Raw genomic sequence first — 18,742 nt, 5'->3', positions numbered from 1 at the left:
CTTATTTTATTTTTCCTTTTCTTCCCTTATGTTCATCTACTTTGTTTCTTAAATTCTACATATGAGGGAAATCATATGGTATTTGTCTTTCTCTGACTTATTTCACTTAGCACAATTCCCTCCCGTTCCATCCATGTTATTACAAATGGCAAGCTTTCATTCTTTTTGATGGCTCAGTAATATTCCATTATAAATCTACACCACCTCTTCTTTATTTATTCATCTGTCAATGGGCATCTGGGCCCTTTCCATAGTTTAGCTATTGTGGACATTGCTGCCATAAACACTTCTGCTGACTGTGGCTGTGACTCCCTGGGCCTTCCTCAGAGCTGTGGGTTGAACAGAGAGGCCAGGCCCTGAAGGGCACACCTGGCGCAACCTCAATGATTTACTACAAACACAAGGCAAATTTTATTGCTGTTCAAGGCCCTCCTCTCCCTCACTCTACCTCTCTCCTTCCCTTGTAGCTTCTCCTTCCCTTGACAGATCCAAGCAGCAGCCTCCCTAGGACTAGAGCTCTGCATGGGTAGTCATGCCCCAGTCCACCCTTAGGAGGCTCTCAGGCCTTGCCAGCTGAAACCAAGTATAAGAACTGGGACTTGGAGAGCTTTCTTGACACCCTTCTTCCTGTTTCTTGTGCCCCCCACAAGTCCTGATATAAGTAGTATGTACTGAGATGGAGTAACCCATAGGACTTCTGAGTATTTGCCTGTAGGCTTCCGGGCCAAGCTTGTATCTTCAGAATTTTTTCAGGGTTGTGCCCAGAGCCACAGTGATCACTGCAAACCCAAACTCTGCTTAGAGATCTGGAGGGAGTTTCCTGGCGTGCACATCAGGCTGAAACAAATGTTGATGATTCTCCTACATGAGGCATGCTTGGAGTTTTTATGAAAGGCAGGAAGGACAAGATGGAGGAACTGTGGTTCTAATGTGCACCATTTGCTGCCCTCCCTGTGCCTGGTCGTCCACTGCCTGCTCCGTGGAATGGGAAGAGTTAATTCCAAGGCTCGCAGGGTTGGGAGGGAGGACAGAGCTGACAGCTCCCAGTGGGGAAGCCATGGGCTTTTCCATACAGCTTTCTTGAGCTACAGGATTGATTTTCAGCTGGACTTCCCAAGTGTCAATGAATCCACAGTTCTCCTTCCAGGAATTATTGGACTCTAGGGAGACAATAAGAAAGGAACTAAAAGTATTTTTGAAAAGTTTTCCAGAGTTGGCGAATGCCATATAAGGCCCCCATTGGCTTTGATTTCTTGCTGCACTGGAGGGAGCAGAAAACACAAGGTGGCTGTGTGGTTGGAAGCTTTGGCCAGGGCCCATGTTTCTTTGAATTAAGACTGAGGAAGCAGAATTTCCCCTGGGGCTCTGGTGCTGACTTTGAGTTGAGATCTTCCAGAAGATTCTGTGGAGTGGGAAAACAGTGGCCCATTATGCTAGTGCAACAGGATGATAGTCCTTCACTCCAAGCCTCTTAATGAGACAGCCTGGGAAGGCCAAACTTTAAGAGGACAAGAAACCATCTGAGCTGAGGGGGAGCTGTGTTGTTGAGCTGGGGTCTCAGAGCAAACATTGCCTCTTGTGCCTTCCTTTGTGTCTTGGGCTAGATTTCCCAGAAGCAGACACGAGGGAGACATTCAAGGAATGTTCCCAGGAAAAACCAGCAGGCGGTTTGAGAAATGACCAAAGAAAGGAAGGATGTCGGGTAAAGGTGCAACATCATGGAAAGCCCCAGGGAGGGAAGTGGTGAGGGGTGACTGACGCTCTCTCCAGAGTGTTCCTGTGGCCCGCGCTGTGGTCCTGATCAGAGGCCAGGGAAGCTGAAGCATTAACACCCCCTCCCGTCTGTCATTCACTAGTTAAGGGATGACATCCCTGGAAAGCTGCAAGTTCTCATCATTGCTTCTTCTATAAGCAGGCAAGGTAGTTTCAGGACCCTGAGGGTAACCTTCCAGCAGAGACGCAGGTGCTGCTTGACACACCTGAGGGGGGTGTGCATGAAAATGATCAAGGGCTCCCCAGGAACACGGACAGAGTGCTGACTACATTGCCGTCCCTCGTCTGGACTCGAAAGCCCTAGGCTGACAGGACATCCCTTGAGGTCAGGGTTATCCAGAGCAGGTACGATTATCCATAAGAGAAACTCTGCTGAAGCAATCCATGGCGGCCCAGGTAAAGAAGGATCTAGATGGTCACTGTTGATCCTTGAGTGCCCCAGATGCTGTCGTTGATTCCAGAATTACTGTCAACCACTGGTCCTCTGGGGTTATGCCCTTCATCTTCCCTGAACTTGTTTTGGTTCCCATGCTCCGCTCCTCCCCCTTGACTGCACGGAGGCGAGGCGGTGGCTGGGGGAGGGCTGTTGCATTAGCTGGAGAACAACATACAGCTCTAAGTTCTCTTCTATGTGCCACATCTGAAAGGAAGGCATAAGGCCAGACACCGAAGGATCAGCACATCTTGCTAAAAACCTTGGGCATCCCTCAGTCTGGAGTTCCTACCACAATGTAGGAACCATCCGGATTATAGATGTTCAGCCAGCCTGCTCCTGTGACTCAAAGGAGTGACTGGAGCTCCCAGTCTTTATAACGACCGAGCACAGCACCGCGGGCAGAGCTCTGAAGGCATGGCTCTTGTTCCGCAGAAGCAAGAAAGTGCTTCTTGAAGCCTGAAGCTCAGCTGTTGGCCTCTTGAGTGAGCCATGCTTAGCGGTGCCGGGCCAGCCTGGAGGGGAACAGAGAAATAAGATGGAAAGCCTGGTCTGGGACCAGTTTCCCCTCTTCCTGCAGCACTGGGAGACCGGCAGGGAGAAAAATAGGAGGCAACAGCCCAGAAGCAGAGCACCCAACGACTGGTTTTGTGCAGGTGCAAATCCTGCTGGTTACGCCAGGCCACCGTGGAGCCTCTCGATCCTTGTCAAGCCTCTTCCTCGAACTAAAAATAATCACTCATATATAAACAAACATAAATATATTTTTAACATGCCTCAGAAAACCACCTTCCTGTTGGGTTTCTGGGCTCTCTCTGCGAGTCAACTGGCAGATCGTAAAAGCAGCTGCAACCCGGGTTGGAACTTTCCACCGCGGGCGGGCCGCTGTGACCTCAGGTGACATCTGATCGTCCGTGCTGAGTGACTTTGGGTTGAGAGATTAGGATCTCTAACTGCTTTGTGGTTTCGGGAGGCAAGAGAGACCAGAGCCAAGGAGACGGGTGAGGGCTTAAAACTTCAGGGTGAATACCACCAGAAAGCCCTCGCAGTTTGAGGGTCACTCGTGTGGCTTCCTGAGGAAAGTTCCAGCAGCCAGAGCGTGCAATGCCGTTGCAATATTAGCCGGTGGAAACCAAGGAAGCCCATCCCTCCGCCAGGCAGCTCGTTGAGTGAGGGAGACGGTATTCCCCCCCATGTGGGCAGGCGGAGGTGGGAAAGAAACTGACCAACTGACAGCACTCCGAGAGAATGTGGCCTGATGAAAAATGTATTTTCTCTTAAAGGCGTACGCACAGCAGATGACCCGTGAGCAGTAGCATATGTCTAATCAACTAATGCTGGGTGTTCCTGCCAAGGTAGTCTTTCTAACTCACTGATCAGACATCAGACGTCTCTTACGTCTCCTTGGAACTTGTCATCATTCCATGAAAGGAAGAGATCGGGGCAAATAAGGATTTGCATCGGGAGGACATTGTGTGCTTTTCAAAGAGTGGTGCACACCCTCAGGGAGGCAAGGAAAGGAATGATTAGGAAAATGTGCGGGATAAAGACGCAGAGACTGAGGGCAGGAAGACATGCACCCAGAGTCACGTGGCTCAGAGCCAGTCAAGTGGCAGAGGCATTTTGCTGGGCACCCAAGTTAAGATGGCTTGACACCCAAGCGCTGCTTTGGCGATGACCTAATGCTTCCAATTCTTCTGAAGAAACAGCGGACGCTCAGTCCAACCAACCAAACAAGAAGTTCTGCTCAGGCGGGCAGAGCTCTGAGCCCCCAACTCCGCCATTCTCAGCCTCCGGTCTCCGCCTTTAGACATGTTGGGGAGGTTCCTTCTTTAGCCTTCAGCCCCAGACAGGGTCATTTCTCTGCCCACGGGTAAAAGAGGAATTCTTCTCGCCATGCCAACATCACCCTCTCCTTCTCACCAGCGGAGAGAGCAGAGAGCGGGCGAGACCAGGCCTGCCCAAGGATGGAGTTTCCAGCCATGAGGTCATGTTGGTTCCTCATCTAGGACTGAAACCAGAGGGCGTTTGGCAGCAGCCCTGAGGGAAGAGAGTGTCAGATTTGAGATTTCATGTTTGGCCTGGATGTTTTCCAACCTTAAACTCAAGTGAAAACTTTAGAAATGTTATATGAGCCAAGTGGGCGTGCATGCATGTGTGGGGTGGGGGACGGATTGTCTCGGGGAAGTGGGCTTTTATACAGCTAAGCAAGAACACCTGAAATACAGCAGACCCTCATGGGCCCCACAAAGAGGAGGGGTCCTTACCACCCAAATTCTCGGATTCTGTGCTGCAATCACACAGCAGTCCAGGCGTGTGACTGAACACCTGGGCTCCACTCCTTTGCTTTGCTTTACCTTAAATCTCCACCTCTCGGGCCCCCAACTTCTCCAGGTGTAAATCACAGGCATGAATCAGAGATTAGGCATCTTTCCACTCAAGAGCGTGGTGCTCGCCTGTGATTTCTGAATATCAGTCACCCAGGCTTCCAAGGCGGATTTGAAAAATGGGAAATGCTGGGAGGCTCGCTGCATCTCGTTTCTGTCCTTTGCAAAGGACTTTTCCCATTTCAGGCAACTCTCTCTGCCGTGAGCTGAGCGTGTGTGTGTGTGTGTGTGCGTGTGTGTGTGTGTGTGTGTGTGTGTGTGAAAGCATATGTTTGCAAAACAGATGAAACAGTTGCGTATAATAGCATTTTCACAGCGGTTAGTATAAACAGGGAGAAACTTATCTTCTGCAAGAGATTAGGAGTGGCTTTTCGTGAGTGTCTGCGAAATGACAGATCGCAATTTTTAGGGAAAAAAAGTTTGTCGGAAAAAACCCTACAGGCAATAATATTTCGACCTTGAGGGGAACAAATATGTTAGCTTGTTTATAGAAAATCAACTCCTCTCCAAAGTTTACATTCGGAAGAAACTTGGTTTGCTTGCTCATAAATTGAGAACAGAATTGTGGATTGCTGGGGTTAATGTTCTTTTACGAAAGTGAAACAATTGTACGTAATTAGATTAAGAAGAGATTTCCGACGAAAGGGTGAGGATTTGAATAATCGCGGAATCGATACAGGCACATTTTGGTTTTATTAGCCAGCTATTAGAGCGTCTTTGGCGTTTTATGAGTGACACGCAGCGTTGGGATGTTGCCGTTGAAAGTCATTTGTGTCTGCTGTCTGGACTAATTGAGCGACAATAATAAAACGCTGTTTTTAGATAAACAATGGGTGGCGGAGCTCCCTGGGTCCCTGCAGGGAGCGTGTTGATGCCTTTCAAAAAGCGACTGGCTGAGCTCACATGCCACAGTCATTTCACAGAGGAAAGTCAAGTCGTTTAAATCAACTAAATTGAACACAGTTTTGAAATGGAAATCAGTAATCCCAGTTTGGAGCTGCCTCGTCCTCAGTGGGAAGCTAGAGGCGCAGATCGCCTTCTGGTTCTCTCTCAAGCCTCATTCAGAGGAAGGGGGCCCCTGAGCGACGGAGATCGCAAGTTAGCAATCCAAGGGAATGAACTATCACATGTCATATGTTTGGGGTAGTGTGTGGGTGCCGAACAGGCTGACATGAAGATATCATCATAAACCCCAGCTGCCCGCTTCGGCTCCCTCTCTCCTGCGCAGAAACAAGATGGGCCCCAGACAGACGGACACCCAGAAGGTTCCAAGGAGGATTTAAACGGGTGACTCGCTGCTCCCCGCACCCGGTAGGAAGGCATTTCTCTTTAGGAGCATAAGGTCTTACTTACCTTCTCTCTCCTCCTCAAAAGGTGCTCCTTCCCTCCTTCCCCCTCCATGCCCTTTAGAATAAAGAATGTCTAGAGGCAAACATCTACTTTGCGTAGAGATTAAGATCTCTGGTTACAGACTGAGAACAGAAAGGCATTTGCAGGCTAGTCCCCTTAAAAGTCCTTTATCTTAGCATTGGCTCAGACAACCACCAGGCTCGTGTAGCCGCCAAGGGGTGGCTGGGGGTGTCTCAACACCGCCCTCTTCTCAGCTGTCTGCCTTCCCGGAGCTGAGTCAGACAACCACACAATCTAGGTAAGAACGGCGTGCTTGCTTGACGAATGCAGCTTCGAGATAAGGGTCACTGTACCCCACGATCTAAGTTGCTCCCCCCCCCCACTGTGTTATTTTGTTGTCGCCGCTGAGCTTGAGGAAGCTGGGTGCAGTCCAGTGACCTTCTCATTCAACAACTCTTGTGCGAGCACCTGCTCGGCCCCGGGTCTCCGGGGCATCCTCTCAAAAGAGGAGGCATCCTCTCAAAAGACCAGCTGTGGAACCTGAAGACTTGTAGGGACAGAGAGAAGCAGGCCAATACAATACGATAGAATATTGTCCCGGTGAGACACGTTCAGGAGGCTGCCAGTGGCTTCCTCTGTATCATACTTTGCTAGGGCCGCTAAAACACAAGACCACAGGCTAGGGGGCTTAAACGACAGGTGTTTATGTCTTAAGAGTTCTGGAGGCTGGAAGTTCAATCTGAAGGGGCTGGCAGATTCGTCTCTTGGTGAGATTCAGTTCCAGGCTGCCTTCTTGCTCACAGCGGGGAGAGAGGAAGATCTGCCGTCTCTTCCTCTTCTTACAGGCGCACTAATCCCATCACACAACCTCATCTAAGCCTAATTATCTCCCAAAGGTTCCACCATCAGAGTGGAGGTTAGGGCCCCACATATGAATGGGGGGGCTGCCAGTATACCCAGCCCCTTAGCCAGTTCTCCTTAGTGCCCCACCTTATACCACCCCACGCTGACTTTCTAGTCACCCCCTTTCCCACCCTTTATGCCAGGGCAAATTCCCTTGCTTCCTGATGGCTGAAAACACGGTGTTCTTTCTGCCCATTCCCCTGGTCCAAACCACTGGGACAGATTAAAACTACTCTTTACACAATGGTTAATTGATGACCCCTCGGAGTCCTGCCCCACTGGTACATTGCTCAGGACAAAAAGCCAAGATTTCTCCACTTTCTCTTCTGATTACCATTTCCTGGCTTTCCCTATCTTGGACACATTGTAGTATTCACTCAAAAATAATCTGCAACTAATGTTATTTGTCAACTTGGTTAGGCTATGGTGCCCTGGTTTTTGGTCCAATACCAGTCCAGACATCGCTGTGGAGGTATCTTTTAGACGAGATTGCCATTTAAATCAGTAGACTCTAAATGAAGGAGATTATCCTCCATCAGGCGGACGGGCTCAGGGGACAGAGCATGGAGCCAAAATGGGTTATTCTCAAGCTTTAAAATCTAATGGAACTTACTCTGCTAGGTGTTAAACTTCCTTGGGACCCATAACACCTTTTTGTTGTTTTTTCCTTCCAGGTTTTTGCTTTTGGAATGGGAATGTCTAGCCTTGGCTCGCTCCACCTTTGTATTTTGGAAGCAGACAACTTGCCTGCTTTTACAGGTTCACACATGGAAAACAATTTTGCCCCAGAGCGAGTCATACTCTGAGTCTCACCCTTAGCTCATTTAGATGAGTTCTAGGACTTAGAGTTGCTGCTGGAATAGCTTAAGACTTTGGGGGCTGCTGGGATGGGGTGAATGTATTTTGCATGTGAGAAAGACATTAATTTGGGGGGAGGGGCGAGAGGGTGGACTGTTATGGGTTGAAATGTGGCCCCCCCCCACCACATTTCTGTTTTGAAGCCCCAGAATGTGACTATTTGGAAATAAGGTCTTTGCAGATACAATGAGTTGAGATGAATCCATGCTGGAATAAAGCGGTCCCCTAATCCAATATGACTTCGGTTCTTATAAAAAGGGCTCCTTTGGACAGACACACATAAGGGAGGACCTTGAGAAGATTGGGGCATGCTGCCATGAGCCAAGGAACTACCAGAAGCTAGGAGATAGGCATGGGACGGATTCTTCTCTGGAGCCATCAGAGGAAGCATGGCCCTGCCGACGCATTGGTTGCAGACTTCTAACCTCCAGAACACCGAGACAAGACATTTCTGTTAAGTCACCCATTTGTGGTACTTGGCCACAGCAGTCCTAGCAAAGGAATAGTGCCATCTCTTGTCACGTCTGCATGTTCTCCCCACGGGATTATCATCTGGAAGCCCACCTTGTTGGACACTCCTATGTCAGGTAGGGGTGATGAGGTGGTCCTACCCCACAGCCCCCATGACTCCGGCCCCTCTGGCTTGCCCACCCTGTCTCTACAGCACGAGTATCAACATGGGCAGGAGGTAGCCGCACTCTGATTAAAAAATTGATTCAACACCAGTTTAACCAAAAATGAAGCCCCAAATTATTAAATGGCTTAAGTGTATTAGTATCTCACATACAGAGATCACACTCCTACCGAAACACCCATTCGTGTAAAAAAAAAAAAAAAAAGTGAAAGGAGAAAAAAAATGCAACCTCAAAAGTGATCTTGGTCCTTGTTGAAAATGCTGGCAACATTAGGTCCAGGTTCGTCAACAAGACCCAGGTGCTTCTTACATGAACTAGCCCTGAAAACCCAGGGGGCACCTGGCTGGCTCAGTCCGTAGAGCTTGCAACTCTTGATCTCCAGGTTGTAAGTTCAAGCCCCACACTGGGTGTGAAGATCGCTTAAAAAAAAATAAAAGTAAAACCCAATTTATTTCTTCCAGTGAATGCCTCTCATGAATTAGGAATACGGAACAGTGTAAGAGGCACTGGTTTGGGAGTGTAGGACCTGGGTTCGAATTCTGACTGGCTCTCTGACCAGCCACCTGATCTTAGATAAATGACTCACCAAGCCTTTTAAGCATCACCTTTCTCTTTTGCAAATGAAGGCAAACAAAAGCCCAACTCAGCCCTGTACGGACTTTCCCTTTGAGTCCCTTATTATCTCAGGCCTCTGACTCCTGTATGGGAAGGAGTTATGTTAGCATGAAATACTCAGGTTATGTAGTGAGAAGCCATCATGATTCACATGAGGAAGGTTGGCCGTGTAGACGTCCCACCATGAAAAAAGGGAAACACAAGAGTGCGGCCCAGTTGGGGCCAGGAATGGCCATCAGCTCCCAGAAGAGCATTATTGTTTCGTGGGGCCCTGACTTCATCGATTTGGGGGCCTTTTTGAAGGTGTAGAAATCCTACATGCAAATACAGAGTAGGTTGGGACCTTGAAAAAGCCTTGATGACTCCAATAAGCCCACTTGGGACACAGGAATAGGGCCGAGACCTCAGGTAACAGAGAAGGGGAAAAGGAGGAGGATTAAAATAATAACAAAAAGGATTCTAGAACACCCATCCAAAGACGATCCGGTATGGCTAGAGGGTCAATCAATGTCCACGTTCAGGTGTTTGTGACCACTAGCAAGATTAAACGCCTGTTTTTGTTCTTTTTTTTTTTTTTCCTTGCTAACTGACCAGACCTGAATATCTGCTCAGATCTAAAAATATGGTATCTACTTGTCTCTTTCTTACTATGGTGCTAAGAATGATTGTTTCCTTATGAAACTGCCACGTGCGCTCAGGGCCCAGCTTTGGTCCAACCATGGATCATTGCCCACTGGTCCTATTGAACCCGAGGAGACCTAGCGAAACCTGTTTGCACGAGCCTGGAGGGTGGTCCCTCCCGCAGAGGAAGGAGCCAAGAGCTGAGAACTGGACCCATAACAAAGCCCGGGTGTGGGAGGAAGGAGCCCTTCAGACTCATTCAGCTCTTAGTTATTGAAACATGCCTAAGCCACCAGCACAGATCCAAAGCCCCTGAGGTCAGACGGGTTTCAGAATTCAGTGCTGCAGGGTTTAAAAGAAAAGAGGGTGCATACACCAAATACGATGTAACATCCCAAGGGGTTTGAAGTGGCACTCTGTGAATCAAAGATGTTAATGTTTCCACCGTCCTGTATCAGCAAAATATATGAATATTCACACTAAGTGGGATAAATGGCGCTTTATATCACTTCACTTCCCCTTTGGCCACCAAAGCGGTTATAAAAATCTGTTTTCAAAGCCTTTTGGAGTTTAGAATTATGGATCCGAGGCTGTGGGGCTGGGCCAAGCGCCAGGCAGGGTCTAAGTGCTGGGGAAACAGCGCGGAGGACCTCAGACTGTGTCCCCGCCGGAGCTGGTGGGTCCTCGCCAGGCCACATCACACACAGGTATAAACCCAGGGGACGAAGGCGGGTTTTAAAGAGAAGACTCCACCGTGTTCCATTAAGGCCTTATAAAACAGTAGAGGATAAGCCTGAATGTTTTTTTAAAAAGTCTCCAACGGAAAATCACACAGAGAAGAGAGAGAGGACCACCCCCCAACACACACACACACACACACACACACACACACACACACACACACTTCATCCGTCCACAATAGGAGGCTCAGTGGCTCTGGTGTCCTGAGGGCCAAGGACCTCAGCTGTGGTTGGAGCCCCGAGTGCCTGGCAGGGCACGCAGGCCACAGCTGGTGCCTGCCCTGCAGAAACAGACTCCCATGGGAGGAGACCCACTTCACGGGGTGTGTGTGCCACTGTGCGTGTCAGGTGGGGTGACGAAGGGGCATTGTGGGACCAGTAGCCAGAGGATTTTCCGATCTCAGTATTGTCAGAGGGCCTGCAGCTACTGTCGGTTATCAAAATATATAACTCTGTGTGTGTGTGCAGACATGTAAACATACACATATAAAGTTGTATAAACACGTTTATAAACCGTTTATTTGTATATATAAATTTGTGTACATATATATGGATGTGTGTGTATGTATATATACATTTGTATATATAAACAGCTGGGAGAAAACTATTCCTCTACCCACTTGGGTTTAAATGGCCAGGCCTTGCAAAGGAACTGACAATAGACAGAGGAACAGGAGAAAAGACACGGTTTATTTACTGCGCATGTGGGAGTTTTCAGTAATGAGTAACTCACCGAATCGAATACTTAGAGGTAAAGGTTTATATACCAATTTAATAAAAATGTGTATGTGTGTGTGTTGTGGGCGTCTTAGGGCTTCAACAGGAAAGGATGGAAGGTTCTGCAGGGTTTTTCTTGATGCTAATGGGAATGGGCCGTCTGTCTTCTTCCTGGAATTCACAGGAAACCCCCTTGGAGGGCGGGGGGCGGGGGAGTGGCAGCTGTATTTTTCGAAAGGCTCTGGCATAGTCAGATAAGGGAAGTTCAGATAAGATTTCAAATATTTTCATTTTAAAGTAATCTTTATGCCCAAACCATGATGCCTTTAATGCCTTTCGACACCACATAGAATTAGCCTTAGATGGGGGCCTGCATCACTACTTTTAAAATCTCCCTGTTTTTTCTCTCACTGTCCTCTGCCCCCTCCCAGGACCCTGGCTTGCAGGATCAGAACTCAGAGGACAGCCGAGGAGAAGGTAGGAGAGTGGCATCAGGCTAGGTGGGGGTGGGCTGGGGAGGGAGGAGCGGCTGGCTGAGGGCAGCTCCGGGCTGTGGATTTTAGAGGAAACCAGCTACGTGTGGCTCAGGTTCATTACCCTCCAAGAAGACTTCCCAGGCAATCTCAGAAACACCAGCACGGAAGGGAGGGCTTTTTGGGGTGCATTTCTTCCTGCATCAGCAGGTGTGAAAGATGAGCCAAGGAAACTGGGCTGGACATTCACTGGCATCCCTCAGGGTATATACGCCCTGGTGAAGACCTCCCACAGAATCGAAGAACTTTCTGCCTCTTTCTGCACTGTGCCATCCCTGGTGACTCCCCCACTTTCCCAGAGGTCATTCTGAATTTTTCCAAGAAACAGCTTAGGGACAGTTCTCGCTCCTTTTTCTCTTCCTCGGGGATAGCCTGTGCGGACCACCTCCCCGGACCACCCCCGGTGCTCTGCGTCTCCTCCCAGCCCTTCCATCTGATTTCTGGGCCGCAGGGCATTCCCACCTGCACCACCCACACGGACACACCCCACCCGTTCGGGGCTCCCCACAATTAGCAGGGCTTTCCCGCCACGGGGAAGCCTCTGCCCGGAGGCATATGTGTCGCTAAAGAAAAGGTGAAGACATTTCTGCAGCACAGCTCCCTGTGAGAAGGGAAAAGCAGCTCTGGTCATACTTGGGGCCAAGTCTCTCGTGAGTGTTTTGGTTCCCTTGGTAGACGTCTTCCGCTACTGTTTATGCAGCGCAGGGGAAGTGCTTTGAATAGATGTCTTGGCTGACACGGATCCCTTCGCTCTGTGAATAGGGCGATTACCAAACAATGAAGCTATTACATAAGGAGCCCGGAGCTGGCTGGAGCCAACAGATCTTGTACTCTAGCTTTACAGAGCTATAATTATCCAAAGTTTTAAAACACAATGGTATCTGCTGAAAGGGAACATCTGGGAGGCAACCAAGCCATCCCAATTAAATGAATGATACACATCCCCGGGATTGCATGACTCCGTGTTAACCGGGTGGCGATTTTTTTCAATGTCACTCAAGTTAACAAATGTGCTGAAAGGTTTAAGCAGAGCAAATGCACGGGGCAGGTGGGATGGGGGTGGCCAAATCAGATCAAGAAGAGAGATCCATTCTAGAAGGTCAGCTACAAATTGGGGAAAGCATTCCAGGCTGCCCTCGTGACAGAAGTCTTGCCTTCTGCCAAGAGACGGAAATGCATGATGAGGTTTTCCCTGTATGAAACAAAAAGCTTTTCCCAAGTGCCATTTCACTTCCAAATGGACTCTTCTAGCCTCCAGGGGACAACGAGTAGAAGAGGGGTGTGGGGCGTGGTGCGCTAGTGGGGAGGCACTGGGGCATACCATTAAGGTGAGTGGAAATCAGTTGTTACAAGAGTTTGGAGCAGATTTATCCAGAAAACAGATTTGGCTCAGATTGTAGCTTGGACTCCTCTTTGAGCGTGAAGGTCACGGTGTGTTGTCTCCTGTAATGATCTGTCCCCCACACTAAGTCAGGGCCATATGTTTAGGGCTCCCGAATACTTTCTCAAGATCTACCACCTAAGTGAATGTCTCTATCCAAACTGTTTCTTATGTTGGGGGCAGTTCTTTTCGGTAAAAAACTCAACAAGAACAACAAAAGTGGGCAAAAAAGCTTTCATTTATCACCTTATACCTAAAATGATGTTATAATGGTGTTTTGATGGAGCGAGAGTTTTAGCTGAGGGGAGGGTGGGGGTTGTGGTTGAAGATTATTCTTTCTTTTCTTTTTTTCTTTTTTTGAGATTCTATTTATTTATTTATTTTAAAGAGAGCATGCATGAGCGAGGGGAGGGGCAGAGGGAGAGGCAGAGAATCCCAAGCAGACTCCCTGTTGATCACAGAGCCCCATGTGGGGCTCAATCTCACGATCCTGGTATCATGACCTGAGCAGAAACCAAGAGTCAAATGCTTAAGCGACTGAGCCACCCAGGTGCTCCTAGAGATTATTCTTTCAGTTGTTCTTCCTTGCCATCTGCTCGGGGTGGGGGTTGGCAGTGGGGGTGGGGGTGGGGGTTACATAATTGGGTAATTATGGGCTGATGATGCAGCTTGATGGATGATGGACAAATCAGGTAAGAGGTCGATTTTCCAGGTTTTCTCTGGCTGCCCTTCCTGGTCTTATGCTAAGCCCCCTGCTCCAGGGGCCCCCTCCCCACCTCACCCTTTCGCTGCTCTCCCCTTCTGATTGTCTCACCCATAGGCACAGCAAAGCACACGGACGAGCACCCGCTAGCTTTCACTTACTCCAAGGGGTGAAAAAGTTTAAATCTATTTATCAATTTTCCCATAGGTATTTGTATTTTAATTGCCACAAAAACAATATTATAGAAACATGAAAAAATTAATAATTAAAAACAGTTACCAATTAACCTGCCACCCTAATGCCATCTGAGCCAGCCCCGGGCCCTTTTGTCCTCTGAGCCATCACGTGCCTTTTCTACCCTGCTTTGTTAGATACTTGCCATTCCTAAGTTCTCCTGGAAAAAGTAGTACCACCATCAACATGTCCATTACTTTTACCTTCTGTGAAAGATCTTTCTAGAATCTTGGACTCTGATGCCCAGTACTATGAACTGAATTATGTTCCCCGCCCCCCGCCACAATTTGTAAGTTAAAGCCCTAACCTCAACTGTGACTGTATTGGGAGATAGGGCCTTTAAGGAGGTGGTTAAACTTAAATAAAACCGTAAGGGTGAAACCTAATTTGATTAGACCCATGACCTTATAAGAAGAGGAAGACATACTGGAGGTCTCTCTCTCTCTCTCTCTCTCTGCACAGAAGAAAGGCCATGGAAGGACACAGCTAGAATGTGGCTACCTGCAGACCAAGGAAAGAAGTCTCACAAAAACCAATCCTGCTGGGACCTTCATCATGAACTCCCAGCCTCCAGAACAGTGAGAAGTCCGTGCCTGTGGTTTAAACCCCCCAGTCTGTGGTACTTTGTTCTGGCAGCACAAGCTGACTGATACACACTGTGTTTGGGCTGAAAGGCAAGAAAAGGAGAAAGCAGCCGTTGTCAGCCAGGAGCTGGCCCTGTATTTACAGTTCTCTGTGGAACAGAAACAGTTTCACAGAAAACATTAAACCAGGCCACCACGAGGCCATCATGGGTCAGGACAAAAACAAGATCACACTCCAGAACCGTGTCTTGACCCAGATAAAACATGAACATTGTCCAAACCACAGAAATAACCAAACATCTGTCTATTTTGGTTAATATGAGTGACCGCTGCCTCTTTCCAAATTTGAGCGTTAGTCTCACCCACCCTTTCCTCCTTCTAGATAAGATTCATTCTTGAATGACCTTCATTTCCTGACGGCATCCAGTCCAGAGGAAGGCTCCACTTCTCTAAAATCTCTCCCAAAACACCGGACACAAGCCCAAATCTTATCGTAAGTCCTGTCTAAGACTTACAGAGGTTTCCCATGGTTCCCCATGGGCATTAAACCCAGCGTGGTCAATTATAGGTGTGTCGTGTGTCTGGTGGTCACTGAAGGACATTGACAAAAGTATGAGTGTGTGCACGGTTTTCGAAACAAATATTTAGCATTGCATATTGTTATGAACTGAATGTTTGTGTACCCCGTTCCTTTCCGAGGTCCGACCCTTAATCCCCACTCTGGTGGTGGTTAGAGGTGGAGACTTTAAGAAGTAATCAGGTTTAGACGGGGTCATGAGGGAATTCCTTATGATGGGATTCATGCTTTGGAAGAAGAGGAGGACAGAGAACTCTCACTCCCTTCATGTGCCTGATCCAGGAAAAGCCATGTGAGGACACAGCAAGACAGTGGCCATCTATAAGCCAGGAAGAGAGCTTTCACCAGAAACTGAATCTGGGGGCGCCTGGGTGGCACAGTGGTTAAGCGTGTGCCTTCGGCTCAGGGTGTGATCCCGGCGTTATGGGATCGAGCCCCACATCAGGCTCCTCCACTATGAGCCTGCTTCTTCCTCTCCCACTCCCCCTGCTTGTGTTCCCTCTCTCGCTGGCTGTCTCTATCTCTGTCAAATAAATAAATAAAATCTTAAAAAAAAAAAAAAAAAGAAACCGAATCTGTCAGCACTTTGATCTTGGACTTTCAGCCTCCAGAACTGTGAGGAATAAATGCCTATTGCTTCAGTCAGTCTAATGGTATTTTTTATAGCAACCTGAGCAAACTAAGATACTTATCAAAGAAGTTGATACATTTTTCTTGCTTTCAAAAATTCTCGCACAACCTGGCCAGTCATTTGAGTGTCAGGATCTTTTAAAATTAATTTGGTAGTGCAAAATGCCTCTTGTTGAAATCAGTATGCTTTATTCATTTTTGGACTGATCATTTCCTGAGTTTTTTTTTTTTTTTCTACTCGTATTTTCTCTTGTCTATCAGCAGGTTGAGATTCAATGTGGAAAAATAATTTTTGTCCCCTAGTAAAGTAATTTCAGAAGTCTGGAAGGGAAGAGAGGTATTTGAGAGATTGTGGTAATATAAGGCTGTCTTTTGCTTCTACTTCTGGAATCAGTTCACGGTCTGGTGTTTGGGGTCCTCATAATAGCAACAGTATCGCATACTCCCACACACTGTATGGGCTGGTACGATTTGGGCTTAAAGTATAAGAGAATCTCAACTTAAGCAAAAAGGTTATTTCTTTCACTTAGTAAGAAGTCCAGAGGTAGGGCAGACTGCAGACCTGGTTGAGTTGCCCACTTAAAAAATGTCCTCACGGATCCAGGTTTCTGTCTCCTGAGTCCGTTACTTTTAGTTTATGTGACTGGTCATGTGGTCATAGTTGGCATCTACCTTCCTCCACTACCCATTCTGTATTCCCTTGGCCTTTAACAAGTACCTCCAGCTGGTTGGGGTTCTTTACCTGGTAGAGAGAAACCATGGTTCACAAATATGGGCCATTAGTAGTCCTGCTTGGATTGGGTTGTTGTAGTTTTTCATTGACCTTACTCACAGGGCATGATAATATTAAAAGATTCCATAAGGGACTTCTTGTAGTCTAGCCATATTTTTCCTTATCTCCATCATGGAGTCGCCGTCCAATTTCCCCTTAGTACTCAAGATCAATCACCCCAGGCAGCACAGTAATTCCCTTCTTTGTATTTTGATTCAGAGGCATGAAGTGTCTAGATGGGCCAGGCAGTACTCCTCACTTCCAGTTTAATAGCATCTTTGTATGTCTTCTGGTGGGAACATTCCTCCCTTCGGATCTAGGACCTTTAGGCCAACAGAGCATAAGGCCAAGAGAACAAGAAGCAAAAATGTTGGTAGCTGGTCACAAGGGATAAGAGTGAGGGGTGCCACTTTCAATTCCACTCTTCGATTCCTGTACCCGTGAATCCTGGCTTTGGGAGACACAGCATCATACATTAGACACTGATTCAGAGCACACACAACCTTCTGGAGAACTTGGCCCCAGGCCTGCAAGGTATTACCATCTACATGGTGCTACATGGTAATGAGTCTTCAAAAAGCCATTACACCATGCTGTCAATCCAATGGCTACAGGATGGTGGAGGACATGGTAAGACTAATGAATTACCTGAGCATGGGCCCATTGTCATACTTCATTTGCTGTGAAGTGATTTCTTTGATCAGAGACAATGCTATGTGGAATATCATGACAGTGGATAAGGCATTCTGTATATCCATGGATGGTAGTTTTGGCACTGCCCGCAGACAAGGCAAATCTGTACCTGAGTGTCTATTCCAATAAGAACAAAACACTGCCCCTTCTACCACAGAACTGGTCCAATGTAATCAGCCTGCCCCTGGGGTAGCTGGCTGATCACTGCAGGTACTTGTGCCATATTGAAGACTCCATGTTGGTCTCTGCTATTGGCACACTGGACACTCGGCAGTGGCTGTAGCCAGGTAAGCCTTCGCAAGTGAAAGGCACCCCAGGGAGAACCTCCATCCCTGCCATCATGACTACTTTCTTCATGAGCCCATGATGATGATGACAACGGTAACTGGAGAAAGAGGCCAACTGTTATCCACAGAACAGGATATCCTATCTGCTTGACTGTTAAAATCCTCCTCCCCGAGGTCTCCCTTAGGTAAGCATTTATGTAAGATGCAAGTATCTTCGTGTTTCTTGCCCATTCAGAGAGGTCTATCCACATACCTCTTCTCCAAGTTTTCTCATCACCGATTTTTTTATCATGTTCCTTCGAAGTCCCTCACCATCCAACCAAGCTATTGGCCACGGCCCATGGATTGGTATATAATCATATAATTGCACATTTGGTCATTTCTTTTCCATGCAAGTGAATAACCAGGTGCACTGTTCAAAATGCTGACCACTGGGAGGATTTCTCTTTACCATTGCCCTCCAGGGATGTCCCAGCCAGGGTCTATAGTGCTTCGGCCATCCACTTTCTGGTGATGCCTGCCTATCGTGAAGAGCCATCTGTAAACCAGACTCACGTCTTCTCTCCTGCTAGGAGATAAAAGGCAGTGGAGCAGGGATGGGGCTACAGGCATTTTTTTGCCAGTTCTTCATGTAAATTCCTTGTGCCTTAAGGAGCTGCTCAGGCCTAATCACATATCCATTTGATGACAGAGTGCTTCTGTGCACATCCAAGTTCATGCTTTGGTGGGTCAGATAATGCCTGGTTCATGATGGGCAACTCAGGTAACGTGGTAACTCGTTCACTCTCCACTAAGGCCCGGTAGAGGTGAAGAGCTCTTCCTCAAAAGGAGAGTAGTTATCTGCAGAGGATGGAAGGGCTTTGTTTGCTCTAAAATCCGAAGAGTCTGCACTGTGATTCATTTCTAGGAGGCTGCCAAAAGCTCCAAACAGCATTTTTATCTGCTGCTGACACTTCAAGCACCATTGAATTCACTGGATCATATGCTCCAAGTGGCAGAGCAGCTTGCATAGCAATCCAGACGTGCTGCAGAGCCTTCTCCCGTGCTGGGCCCTCCTCGAAGCTACTGGCTTTTTGGGGTCTTTGTAAATAGGTAAAAATAACACACCCAAATGCAAAATACGTGGCCTCCAAACTCCAAGGAAGACCAAGGCCTTGTGCCTCTTTCTTGGTCATAGGAAAGACCAGAGGCAACAATTTAATCTTCACCTTGGAAGTGATGTTGCAACATGCCCCACGTGACTGAACCCCTAGAAATGTCACTGAGGTAGAAACTTCCAGGATTTTTGTCAGACTTATTTCTCACTTCGGACACAC

The 18,742-nt window shown here is 47.8% G+C and overlaps 2 long non-coding RNA genes across 4 annotated transcripts; one reads left to right on the top strand and one right to left on the bottom strand.

The window, feature by feature from the left end:
- Positions 1-210: 210 nt before the first annotated feature.
- LOC130542249 (uncharacterized) lies at positions 211-6,178 on the bottom strand. Its single transcript, XR_008956676.1, has 2 exons — positions 5,947-6,178; positions 211-4,246 (listed from the first exon to the last, which is right to left on the bottom strand). It is a non-coding gene; the product is annotated as an uncharacterized LOC130542249 (long non-coding RNA).
- On the top strand, positions 5,720-15,613 carry LOC113264484 (uncharacterized). 3 transcript variants are annotated; one of them, XR_003319690.4, is made up of 4 exons: positions 5,720-5,904; positions 11,464-11,509; positions 14,346-14,468; positions 14,850-15,613. It is a non-coding gene; the product is annotated as an uncharacterized LOC113264484 (long non-coding RNA). The 3 variants fall into 3 exon arrangements; XR_006410963.3 differs by having other exon boundaries at positions 14,346-14,960; positions 15,167-15,613; XR_006410959.3 differs by having other exon boundaries at positions 14,346-15,613.
- The last annotated feature ends 3,129 nt before the right edge of the window (positions 15,614-18,742 follow it).

This window comes from Ursus arctos, unplaced genomic scaffold, assembly GCF_023065955.2.
Source record: "Ursus arctos isolate Adak ecotype North America unplaced genomic scaffold, UrsArc2.0 scaffold_31, whole genome shotgun sequence".
In the NCBI taxonomy this organism is placed as follows: domain Eukaryota; kingdom Metazoa; phylum Chordata; class Mammalia; order Carnivora; family Ursidae; genus Ursus; species Ursus arctos.
Note: the sequence above shows the minus strand (reverse complement) of the source record. Positions and strands in the feature narration are given on the sequence as shown.